The sequence below is a fragment of the Euprymna scolopes genome, chromosome 32 (genome assembly GCF_053919585.1).
Source record: "Euprymna scolopes isolate OS-2025 chromosome 32, ASM5391958v1, whole genome shotgun sequence".
Classification (NCBI taxonomy): Eukaryota; Metazoa; Mollusca; class Cephalopoda; order Sepiida; family Sepiolidae; genus Euprymna; species Euprymna scolopes.
In genome coordinates, this window is record NC_136513.1 from 76280049 (window position 1) to 76294202 (window position 14154).

The 14154-nt window shown below is 33.6% G+C and overlaps 1 protein-coding gene and 1 non-coding gene across 3 annotated transcripts in view; both read left to right on the forward strand.

Moving 5' to 3' along the window:
• Positions 1 to 14154, forward strand: part of LOC145256444 (uncharacterized) — a 644056-nt gene that overhangs the window by 66930 nt on the left and 562972 nt on the right. The gene's annotated exons all lie outside the window — the stretch shown is intronic.
• Positions 12043 to 12115, forward strand: Trnar-acg (transfer RNA arginine (anticodon ACG)). Its single transcript has one exon. It is a non-coding gene; the product is annotated as a tRNA-Arg (tRNA).

The following is a 14154-nucleotide window of genomic DNA, read 5'->3' on the forward strand; positions in this document are numbered from 1 at the left end:
CATTACTATATATATATATATATATATATATATATATATATATATATATATATATATATATATATATATATATACAATGAGATGAGTTAATTCAAAAGTTAACTAATCTGGTTGGGAGGAAATATTTTTATACTAGCAGTACCGGCTAACCGGATTTACCTGGTTGAAGCATGCCCCTCCCTCTAAAAAATTTAAGTACGGTTTTTCTTGTTGTTATTGTTGCTGTTGCTGATGGCCAACCCCCAAAGTCGTCATGTTACGAACGGCTTTCCGAATAGACACCTCCTGCTCCTCATGGTAAGGACAGCTATCGAAACGCAGTAGGCAGCCCAGGTGGAGAGAGGTGGAAAAAAACAACAAAAAAGTCCACTTAGCCGATGAAGCTGAGGTATGTTTACTGGTTATTTACCGGCCTCCGCGACTAAAAATAGTTCATTTTAAAGGTTTATTAAAAGGAGGAAATTTATATGAGAATGAAAACATGAAATCCTATCCTAAAGAAATGAAACAAAACTTCTTTCGTGTATTTATCATTTATTATGTTTTATTAATTACTGCAATACTGAGTTTCTAATATTTCACTTATCATTGTAAAAAATAAAAACAACCCAAAAATAAAAACAAATAGAAAATTCATCGTTCTATTTCGAAAAAAAAACAAATAAAACGGGAAAAATAATAAAACTGTATGAATTCGATGAAAAAAATAACTGAGAAAAATTGAGAAAAAACACGAACTATAATACGTATTTATCTCAAGCCGTAACCCTGTTCAAATATTAAAACTTCAAACAAAAATCAATCTGCTGCATTGGGGCGAACGGTAAACCCGTAGGTTGCGACGCTGCCCCATTATCCACTGCTCCACCACGATGGCATTGAAATAATACCATATTTTTTTCTATTTGAACCACATAACGCGGTAATAAAATAAGGTCAATCCATAACGATTATTCTCTCTCTTTCTTTCTCTTAGTCTCTTTCTCCTGTTTCGGTATAGTGTTCGAATGTAAAGAAAAGAGATATAACTCTCGCTCTTACTCTATCTCTGAGAATCTCTCCCACACTCTTTCTCTCTCTTTCCCTCTAAACACATTTAGAGAGAGAGGGGGAGGAGAGTGGGACAGGGAAAGAGAAGCAATGAGAAGCAAATGCCTCTGTGCGGTTCAGTAATCGCTTTATTTAATGTAAAACGCTGGCCGCCGGTACCATGTTGGATAACGGCTTGCACGTTTGTTTTAGTCTACAGAATTGTAATCTGGAATAAGAGATCGGTGTGATCTAAGCCAATCAGAATAGCAGGAATGTTATAGGGGAGAATTTATTATTTTACGAATCGAAGGACGGGAATTTAACGATGGGCTATTAGTTTATGAACTAATTACGAAGGGTGTAACCACAATATATATATCATGTGTATAAATCCCTGCAGTGTTGATGGAGATTAGTAGGAGGACTTCAGCAAAACGCGAAAGTCGGACTACTTCCTCTGTAGGTTAATGCGATAGTTATGATGTAGCTCCTCGGAAGGAATCTAGGATTTTATTTGAACTCCTGGATTTGTAAGTAAAAAGATCATGGCTAATAGGCTAGACATGAGAAATTTGTATGTGGCATCTGTTGTTGTAAACTTACGGCATTTTGGTCCAGATGAGAAAACTGCGACGTGTTTATTATATATAGGGATAAGACAATCTCGGCCAAATAAAATAGCTTTAATTTTTTTGTTTCAAATAATACTTTTTTGTTTTAAAATTCTATATTTTTACTAGAAAATATTTAAAAATAACGTTGGACAATATGAAAAAGTACATCGTAGAGCCAGCAGTTAAAATTGCTAAACTTTCTTCTGAATCTGTTCACACTCTGACTCCACAACTTCCGATGGTGGTGAGGGTAACATGATGGTTGGGTAGTTGTCTCTTTCCCCACAGCCAAAAGATGTGACATTTAGATTAGAAAAAGATATTGCAAAGCATATTCCCCAGAGGAGGAGCAATCTGGCCTGAAAAATGCATGGGCAGCCCCGTCGGCATACGTCGAGCCTCATGCCTTTAGCAATAAACGAATTTCTTCTAAAAGAGAGATGGCAAAGACTGGGAGCGTGAACCTCCTAGAACTGCACATAGTTAGCAACATACCGTAATCAACAGTGGAAAAGCCATTTCAGAAATGACAGAGAAAAAAATCCCTTGGTAACACATTATGGATTTTCTTTTCTCAAAGAGAAAATGAAATGCTTGGGATGGTAGACCTTTTAGAACAAGCAACATATCACAATCAACAGTGTAAACTGCATTTCAGAAATTACAAAGACTTTGTTAATTTTGGTGCTGAGGAAGAAATGCCACGGTTAAGAATACGTCAGACTATTTTAACCGGATGTTATGGGATTCGTTTCTTGTCATCAGCTAAATTACCAGAAAAAATAGATTATCGATATTCCTTGCTCCTCTCGTTAAAATCGATCTAACCATTGGAAAACGTGTGTTATGACAAAGATGATGCGTATGCTCGCATCCTATTAATTATTCAGTTGTATTCCTATTCGAAAGGGATAAAATCAATATTTGGTCCCTATCTCTCATTAAACCATGGATAATCATAAGTACACTTCACGAATTATTCGTGTAATATTCATTGAATATATAAAACGAAAATATTTATTTTTAATATCAGAGTCTGATGAAAAAAAAGGAAGAAACTAAATGACAAAAACTATAAGATCGATTTTTTCGACTAAATTGATGTCGTATTTATATTAGAATAGTGAATCTATCACATAGGAACTCGACTATGCCAACTGATTTTTAACGTTTTGTCTTTAGAAATAGAATAGATTTTTTAAACTCTTTTAAGACGACGTTTAATTCAAATGCGTTGATTAGCTTTAAATACAGTACACACAAACGGATATATCTATCTGTTTATCTATCTATCGATCTATCTGTTTACCCCCCCCCCCCTCTCTCTCTCTCTCTCTATATATATATATATATATATATATATATATATTTACAAGGTGATCACCACTTATCAAGGCCCGGAAGTCACTCAGGGATAAGGATTATTGTAAGTACAGTACGTTAGTGTGGATGTTTAAAGTGTCTACTTAAGGGGGCGGTTCATCAGGAATTTGTTTACGTTGGACTTGAAGAAATCCATATATATATATATATATATATAGTTTGAAGTATTGCAATGAATTAAATTACAGGTTGGTGAATCTAATGGTTTCTAGTCCAGAAGGAAATACTCATATAAATAAAATTGTTCAGTATACTAGATAGAGCAAATAGAAATTCTAGTTTATGTGTTTAAATTCCAGTTAAAAGGATACATTTTCAAATAAAATGAACGAAAAGATTGAGAGCGGTAACGAATAACACGATTCGATAGAACGAAAAAACATCTCTGGGTTTTTAGTTAGAAACAAACTAATTAGATTCGAAGATGATTATTATTAAAGGAGAATGCTGGAATCGAACTCAGTATCAAAAGTAAAAAATGAATACATTGTGATTTAGATACGATTCCAGGAATGCAGTGGAATTATCCATTGTAGTTAGAAATAACTATAAAAACAAAGCTAGGTCGAAGGAATAATGAGCAATCGAACTAAGGAATGTCCTTTGTGTCGCCTGGACACGTGTTGGAAGCCAATGAAATATCCACGTGCAAAACATGCACATGTTGGCTACGTTCTGACGTCAAAAAGAAATATGGATTCAATATATACAGTTGTAAGGGTTTGAAATCAGTTGGCAGTTGAAAGAGGAAAGACAGAGCAGTAAGTGTTCAGTTTGAGTTGAGTTTATGAGAGAGAGAGAGAGAGAGAGAGAGAAAGAAAGAGAGTAAGCCTAAGCTCTTTCAGGAAGTTAAGGGCAGAAAGAGAAGACAAAATGTAGCAATCTAAAACGGTATCGAATTCTTATCATTCTCATCACAAGCTGTAAAACAAATTCTTCGTATTATTATGTAAGTCTTCATTTGTCATCAACCGCAAGGTAATGGGTTTTTGTTTTTTAACATCTTGTATAATGGACTTTATATGAAACCCTTTTCAAAGTGTTGACATACATACATACATACATTTGCACAAACCGACGACAGAAATTTATATTACAGATGTGTACCCCACCTAACACATTCCTCTTCACCTCTATAATCTCAGCCTCCTATTATAAATGCCGTTCTCGTTCTGTGGACCCCCTTCCGCTATACAACATAGATAGATAGACAGAAAAGTAGATTTAAAATTAAACTCGATAATATATAATATACATATATATATATATATATATATATAGAGAGAGAGAGAGAGAGAGAGAGAGGGAGAGAGAGGGAAAGAGATACTACCGGTATATATATATATATATATATATATATATATATATATATATATATATATATGGATAAATAGATATGCAGACAGACGGATAGATAGATGGACGATAGATAGATAGACAGACAGACAGACTGAGCTAGATATAAATAGATATGAATAGGTTTGGTAACGATACTAATGGTGCAAACTTATTTCTACTCGTTGCCACTTGATTGTCGTTGGGGAAACGTTTTTTGGTATCATATATGAAAAGAAAGCGAACAAAGAAATGCGCAAATATTTACCGTTCAAATTACCTACCATTAGCGTCAAGCCACTTTGGGACTATTCTCAACGTAGAGCATAAAAGACGATTTACGAGACTCGTTCTCAGAAAAGCTGAAATATCCTTTTAGCAACAGATTCCCTCGTGTGCCGCCATTTTATTGCCATCCATCTTAATGTTGTTTTTGTTTATGAGTGTGAGTTGGAAAGTTTCAAAATGGCGAAGTTAGTCGTACGTAAGTGTGTGTACAGGACGCAATAGTTAAGTCTTCGAGACTAATTGTACAGTTTTTTAAAGTATTTACTTACTTAGAATTTCCTATCTATTGCGGCTTGGTATTCAATATTATTTATAGTTTTTAATTAATATTTAACCTTAATTATTTGTATTATTAACTGATCTTTATTCGTTCATTTTATTTAATCATTTTTTTTTCTTCTACATGTTAGTTTTATTTCGTTCGCGATTCATTTTAGGTGTTTTGAGTTTTTAAAAATTAAGGGGAGGTAACTGTTTATATATTTATTATCAGATTTTTTAAGATGTTTTAATTAATGGGATGGGACATTTTTTTTTTTCTTTTTCGAATGGAAAGCGAAGACTGATGATTCTGTTGATCTGTATTTGTTTCTACTGTTAATTGTTGTTGTTGTTGTTGTTGTTTTATTTTCCGCTTTTTTTTAATATTCAATGTTAGATTATATGCAATGGTTTTTCTTTCGATTAATAAAGTTTATGACGAAAGGAGTTATGATTATACAAAGTTGAACGTCAAAAAGACATTATTTTTGCACCAACCTAATATATATATATATATATATATATATATATATATATGTATGTGTGTGTGTGTGTGCGTGTGTGTGTGTGTGTGTGTAAAATTGTAAAATGTGCGTTTGCTAGAGTGTTTTTTATCTTGAATTCTCCGCAATTATGCAGAATGTAGAAACTATGAATTGAGCGTAATAGTTAAATGAAACCAATCATCTTGAAACAAAATAAAACATGAATAATTGCTTAATGTACGTTCGTTTTTTCAAAAGACATATGTAAATTAGTTAAGCTTCGTGAAGTCGTTCCTATATCTCATTAGACTTTTAAATGTCACCGTCAGAGCGAGAAAGTCTTAACTTTCTAGGCATATATATAATTTATATAGAATACAACTACTAACATAATTCATCCCATGCTCTCTCTCTCGCTTTTTCTCTCTCTCTAAATCTAAACACAAATTCCATGAACAAAGTTTTTTTTTTCATAGAATTGCCTTCATGTGAAACTCAGTACCGTAAGCCTAGTGACCACAACATGATCGTTTTCAAGTCCAATGTAAACAATTTTTTGTTTAGCTGACCCTTCCATCTATCCATCTATCCAGCGCAGCCGTAGCCGAGATTGAACTCACTACACGTATTCGAATCTTGTCAGTAGCTAAATACTTGATGCTTCGCCAGGGCTATCAAGGGTATTTTTTCGTGACGCCATCACTAGACGGTTTGCTTATCACGGCTTAAGAGAGTCCCATCTACCCTCGAGAGAAGAATAGACCACGCCAGATTCACTGGTATTTTACCTCGCGGTGCATACAGTGCCTCGTCTTACCATATGGTCACCCATCTAGTACTGGCCAGGCTTAACGTTCCTTAACTTCGGTGATCTGGCGAAAACCGATGTGTCAACGTGATTGTGCTGTACCCTAAAATAATGAAATTCTACCCAATTTCCACCACAACCTGTTGTCTCACTGGCCATCTTACATTCATTAACCCTTACTCACGGGTGATCTTCAGTCATTATATAAAGGATGAAATAGAAGAGTCCAGTTAGGACTCCATTTGCTCTTACCAATCTGTAACATCGGATGCCATTCTCAAAAAGTTGGTTTAATATTACGTAATTGATTTGCGCAATCATTGATTTTTGGTTGAATGCTTTTTTTCTGTTGGAAGTCAATCAATGTTTAGTGAAGATTTTACGACTTTATCAGCTGTTTGATTTTCATAGCAGCCAACATGGTGGCGTTTCCGGTAGAAGATAATGCCTTTTTTAATGGCGGTTTATCGTAATTAGATTTTGTTTTCTCTTTTTTTTTATTATTCTGCTACTAATTTTGTTTTTCAGTGATAAAAGTGCCGATCTTAAACCAGAAATTGATTGTTATATTAGCTAATACACACACATACACATACATATACACGCATGCACACACACACGCACACATATATATATATACCAAAAATATGACGACTTCGTTAGTGTTTGAACTCACTCTTTATCTAGATACATTACTAAAATAATCATTCAAATCACAGAATTACGTAAATAATTTTTTCGTATATACTATTTTATCATCGTTTTTAATGACCTAAAAAACATCGACCATTAATTCTTTTTAAGAGAATGGAGGATATATTTTCTAATTCATTTCAAGGAGTAGAGTAATTCTGATCTTGTTTCCTGACGTGCTATTTGCTTTCTCGCTTTCCCTAACTACTTAAAAGCGCATAGAAAAACGCGTGCTCTACGCGCTTAATGTGTGTGGCGCAATGGAAGTACATCTATTAATTTATATAGTTGTGTATACCTTACGTACAAAACCAAAAAGATAATTTTGCTTCGCTAGTGTTCTAACTTGCTTTTTATCAAGAAATATTACCAAATCATCAATATCGACCCATTAAATTACCTCAAAATCTTACTTTTTAATTAATATTATTATTATAATTCATGATGACCTTAAGAGAAAAGGCGCCGATGAATGAATACTTTTTTTTTATCGAGTGAAGGATTTCTTTCCAAATTCATTTCATGTAATGGGGGAAGTCAGAGTTTGTATTCTGGTGTGCTGTTTGCTTTCTCGCTTCCTCGAACTACTCGTCGAGTGATAGGAAAAGGCATATGTGTTGCGTCTCACCTTTCGTGTAATGGAGTGGAATCACAAACACACACACGCGTGCCCGCACACTCACACACACACGCACGCACGCACACACACACACACACGTCATATATTCACGTGAAATCATCTTTTTCTTCACCATATTCCCTCTGCTTCACATTTTGTTATCAAGTAAGATCTTTGACTTACTTGCAGTTTCATCAAATACTTTTGTATGCAAAATCCGATCCCGCATTTTACTAATTCCTACCCTCTGATGAGAAGGAAAGTATTACTTTGAAACTCCGCGTCTTAAGGACTATCCACTTATTAAGTGTTTCCTTTTCAGATTAAATATGCTTTTAACTCTTTTTCAAAGTGTTTTTTTACATGTTTTATTAACTATTTGCTCTTATATATATATATATATATATATATATATATATATATATATATATGTATGTATGTATGTATGTATGTATATGAATGCAAATAAATAACCATCACTGTTTATTACAAAATGGAAGATTGGACGCTTGTGTAAGATTCATTGGCACATACCTATTGTTTTGGGTATAGCATTTTATGTAAAAGATATACCATATATCGTAGATTTACCATTTATATAATAAAGTGAGGATGTCTAGTTCTTGAAGTTCTCTATTACTAACCTATATTCAAATCAATAGTTGATTCTGACTAGACAAAGCTCCTTTTTGTTCTTGCACCATGTTTTCCATAATAACATTCTTTCTTTCTATAGGTCCTTCAAAATATACGTATTCCATCTAGAAAGATTATTTAAATGAAGACACTTTTTGTAATAATGATCAAAGCGACAGCGGTCTAGGAATTTAATATAATAAAAAAAATATGTGGGCCATATATTTTTGGTCTGTATATGATACGTTATGTAAGCGATACGAGTACATCCGGATCTTTCCTCTTTCCAAGAGTGTGGCTGACAGGTTGAGCCATAGGTACCGACTAGTGGAGTTACCTGAGAAGAGATGTCGAAAGGTACGCAGGCCCTACGCTAGGAACACTCGATCTGTACGGAGAATTACGAGATTTATTACTCGAACTGTAGTAAGACTGATCAGCTACAATAGCTGCAACCTCTATTTCACAGAAGAGATGTTGCGAGTTTGTCTCTGCTTTATCGTTATTTTCATGGAAAGTGTTCAACTGAGCTTAAATCTATGGTCCCCCCTCGCCAGACTTTCATAAGAAACACTAGACTAGCTGAAAACATTATCAATAATTTTCGCCACTCTTTATCTGTACCTAAACCTTAACATAGATTCCATGATCAAAGCTTCTTTCTTAGAACTGCACGCCTGTGGAATTGTCTTCCGTTTTCCTGCTTTCCAGCTGTCTATAATATGGTTGTCTTCAAGTCCAACGTGAACAAGTTTCTGATGAGCCGTTCCACTTAAGTTAACAAATTTACCCAACTTCCATTACTATCGATTACTATATTGTCCTTTTGACTACTCTATACTCTTTAACCCTTATCCTTGAGTGGCCTATCGGCCTTGATAAGTGGTGACGCCTATGTAAATATATATATATATATATATATATAAGTATATATATATATAATTATATATATATATATATATATATATATATATATATATATATATATAACGATATATATCCCTTTCATGAGATCATAATGTGAAACTGAATCCGGCGTGAATACTCCAATTTGAGATCCTTTATTTTTTATTACACTGCTATCCACATTGACGTCCTGGATATGACCTTAAACTATATCCGATGGTGAGGCCCCAGCTTGCGGGCTTTGGGGTGTGTGGAGTCACCCTTTAACTGCCATTGCTCCCAGGTCCACTCTGACCCGGAGTGGTAGTACCTGTTAGGTTCCCAACTATGGGTTAAATAGAAACCGACTTGAAAACAACAAATATATTCTATTAAAAAAAATTTCTTCAAAATCTTTGGATTCGGCATTAAATAACCCGGAAAGGGTTGATATGCCGTAAAACAAAAACAACCAAACTGTCAACATTGAACCGATATGAAAGTACTCGCCAAGCTCACATCTATTTTTACAAGAAATAAATTTGATGAATTAAGTAGCACCAGCATATATACAGACCATGAACTATGAGTGTTACTGGCCTGATAACTCTCACTTCCCATTTTGTGATCCTTCCGTGTTCGCATTACAGGGGCGATGTTTCTGATAAAAGCGGAACAATTGATATTTTCTGGGTTGAATGTTGGTTTTGAATGAGTTGTATGTGGAGAGTTTCAATAATCTGAAAAAGGGCCACCACCATTCAACTTTCAACGTATCCATCACAATATTAAGTCTCGAAAAATGATTCATCAGAAAATAACACTCGCAGGGTCTTAGTCCATATATTTTTAAGTTTGATTGTTTACACATACGTCATATCAACATTTTTTCCGATTCAATCATTTTCGTAAAAGTGTTTATTCTTCGAGGTCTTATATCTTCAAATATTTACACATAGTGTTTAGTTTGGTTGTTTTGTAGAGAAAATTGTTGATTTTGTTTTTAGTTATGAAAAACATGATTGAATTTTGAAAAGGAAAGGGAAAATAATAACATTAATGTTGGTACATCTAAGTTAGAAAACTGATGTCTTCAAACATCCTACTTATGTAGCAAATGTCCACATACATTTATTTGTGGGGTTTATTTCAAAGATGATATTTATCAATCAAGACAATGTCAAGATTTTTCGTAAACTGAAGAGTGTTAACAGTGTCTGCGTTATGGACAGCTTTTCAGATGTGAATGACGCTAGAATATCGATTCCAATAAAAATACGAATCTATGACTGACATTTCTACCTAGTTTCAGTGATAAAAGTCCAGCAGAAATTTGGTAAAAGTCTAAGCCATAGATTCGTATTTTTTTCAAACAATGTCAAGATTTTTCATAAACTGAAGAAGAGTAGCAAAGCCAAAAATAAAGCCATTGTCATAGTTATTGACAGTTTTTTCATAACTGAAAATTTGTAGTCAAGTCAGCCATATATCTGTATTTAAAAAAATATATAGACGTTACATAAACTGAAGAGGAGCATAATAGCTAAAAATAAAGACATTGTCAGAGTTATGGACATTTTTTTATGACGGAAACGTAGTAGAAAAGTCAGCTGGAAATTCGTATTTTTAAATATTTCCTTTATGTCTGAGAAAACACGTTTTTTTTTATTTTTACAAATATTTTACCTTGCCTTTCTTTCTAGGAACAAAATTCAGTGCCTGTTTTACATATAGCTTATTATCTCTTGTGTTTATGAAAGAGAAATTTTTCTAACCTTAAGCCATTTTTGAAATTTTTTTTCTACCAATCCAGAGTGCCCCGTTTTGGGGAAACTAGATGTCCATCATTCTAAGAATGTCGAATTTTACAGAAATTTTGCAGAAAGGAAAGTAAATCGTAACAACAACATGCAAGTCCGTCTAAATTGAAATCGATAGTTTCTTACTGTTTCTGACCAAAAAAAAATCCCAGGCTGCTTGTATGACGTGCATAAATAATACACGAATAGCGAATCATAAGGAACAATGTGTCGTACCTTATTTTGTCGAACATAAACAGTGAAACCGTTCATAGAGTGATGTTTATTTGTGCTAAATATGGTTGGATTGCAGGAAATATTTTGTATTTTATTAACGATTTTAGGGATGAAATTTTAGGGAGTAATCAATCTGAATAAACAAAAAACGAATTGTCCGTTTGGCGACAAAATTAAAAAGTCGGCGTCGATACTTATCCCCCTCCTATGGCTAGTAAATTAGACATTAGAGCCGGAAAATTGAATTGAAGAGCCAGCGCCCCCTAGAAGAAGCCTGAAAATACCTGGGCAGTCCCGTCGGCATTCGCCGGTAGAGGTCCCTCCGACGATTAGCCATAAATATACTCCCTTTCAAAAAGAAAAGAAAGGGCTTGGAATAGTAGGCCTCTTAGAACTACACAGAAGCAACACCATATCGCATTAACAGGGTAATGAGGATTTCAGAAATTACAAAGACTTTGTTGATTTTGGTGCCGAGATAGAGATGCCACGGTTAACAATACGTCAGAATATTTTAACTTGATGTTATGGAATTCGTTTCTTGTCATCAGTTAAATTGCCAGAAAAAATAGATTAACGATATTCTTTGTTCTTCTCGATAAAATCGAGATAACCTTTGGAAAAAAGTGTGTTATGACAAAAGAGATGCGTATGTTAGTATCATCTATACTATTAATAAAATTGTAAATGTTTGTTTCTTTATTTATGCGTGTGTGCCTATATACCAATAAAACTTTCGAACGAATGCACCGAATTGAAAAATTCTTTTTCCCCCTGAAAGGTGTGAATCCCTAGATTGTCCTTATCTATATATGGTTCGTAACAAACAACGCTGAGTCACACAAAAACCCCGAAATCAGGGTTTGGGGGCTGTTTCGTAAACTTGTCGAAAAAGTTACCTGCTCATGTCAACGGAATTTAGCACTGTCTGTATACAGTCGCGGTAACATCCTTCGGCATACGGACAGGACTTGTGGCGCAATGGATAACGCGTCTGACTACGGATCATAAGATTCCAGGTTCGAATCCTGCCAAGTTCGTAATAATTTTAACCATCATTTTATCCAAGGTTTACTCATCATCCTTACCCTTAGTTAGTATTTTTGTTTTTTTCAGTGATTTTGTTTTGTGCATATGGGAATTTCTCATACTCTGAGTTCACAAAGTAAGCTTTGATGGTAAGACGATGTTGAGTGTACTCGATTTTGTGTTTGACTCTGCGTTGTGTGTGCCGACGCGGCGCAGCCGCTAGTATTTAATATTAAGTTGCATTTATGTGCAAAAAAACACTGCAATGGTAAAATCAATATTTGGTCGCTATCTCTTATTAAAACATGGTAAATCATAATACACTTCACGAATTATTTGTGTAATCTTCATTAAATATATAAAACGAAAATATTTATTTTTAATGTCAGAGGCTGATGAAAAAAAAGGAAGAAACTAAATGACAAAAACTACAAATACGCGGAGAAAATGAATCTAGATCGATTGTCTCGACTACAATTATGTCGTATTTATTTCAGCATAGCGAATCTATCATAGAAGATTTTACAATAGCAATTGATTTTAAACATATATTTTGTTTTTAGAACTAAACTGACTTTTTTATCTTTTAAGAAGACGTTTAATTTTTAATGCGCTGGATAGCCTTAAACACTACTCAATAATAACACACACCTGCATATATATATATATATATATATATATATATATATATATATATATATATATATATGTGTGTGTGTGTGTGTGTGTGTGTGTGTGTGAAAGAGAGAGAGAGAGAGAGTACACAAGGGACGTTCCACAGGTAATGCTTCCAATATTTATTCCACCCGAATCGATCAGAAGGAATTGTAAATTGCATTGTTATGATGATGGAACTTATGCATTCATGACCTTAAATTTTTCACTCTGTTGCAAACATTGTCAGTGTGATACTCTAAGCAAGCAACCCAGGTCATGGACGTTCATCAGTAGCAGAAATGCCTCATTGAATTCCCCCCCCCATAAAAAGAATTTTGAACCGATTAACATACATCGGCGCCTGTTGAACGTTTATGAAGTCGATGTAGTGAATATCAACACAGTTAGAAGATGGATTCGTCGATTTCATAGTAGAAACAGTGATGTCAGTGACAAAACCCGCTTCGGACTTTTACGTTAGAGAAAATAAGAGAGAATTGCCAAAAGTGCATTGGGAAAGATGATGAGTATCTAGAAAAAAAAAGATCGCTTGTTTTTTTTTTTTTATGGCCCGTCTTCCTAGCTTTTGAACGTTTTAATTTGTGAGTCAACAAAAAGAAAGCTGTTGGAACGATTCTAGTATATATATATATATATATATATATATATATATATATATCTATATATATATATATATATATATATATAATTTTTTTAAAAATAATAAATAAATAAAATTGTTATATACGTCCAAACAAATTAAAGGGCGACTTTCTAAGTAAATAAAAAATAAGCTTCGAAGCGGAACCAATATTAACCGTGTTTATCGTTTGAAAAAACAACAATAACAAATCTCTCTATATATATATACTTATATATATATATATATTTCTGTGAGAATATACTTTATTTCCTTATAATGTATATTCCAATCCTTATTTAAGAAGCTTAATGTAATTACAGAGCAATATAGTGAATGAATGACGAGTCTATGTTCCAAAGTTCATGATGTTTACCATTTTATAATTTATTCCTTTAATTCAGTTGACATTTACAATTCTGTACAGTATATGTTTCGTAGCACAGGATCAATCACGTAATTATTATGTCAATTACTCAATATGTAGGGCAAAACAGATATACATATGGGTAGTTATTCTTGTGTATAGCCGTTAGAAGGGTTGAGTGAATTTCAAGAATAAAACCTGTATAAATACATTTGAAGCCAAAACTGCAACGCGAAATTTTTTATAAAATAAACAGGTGTTTATTTTTAAAGAAATATATATCGGAGTAAGACTCCTTTATCAATCTTTTTTATCTTCTTCTTCGACAAGATATAGTTGAATATAATTCGATATTCCACTACATCATGTTGAGGAAGAAGAGAAAA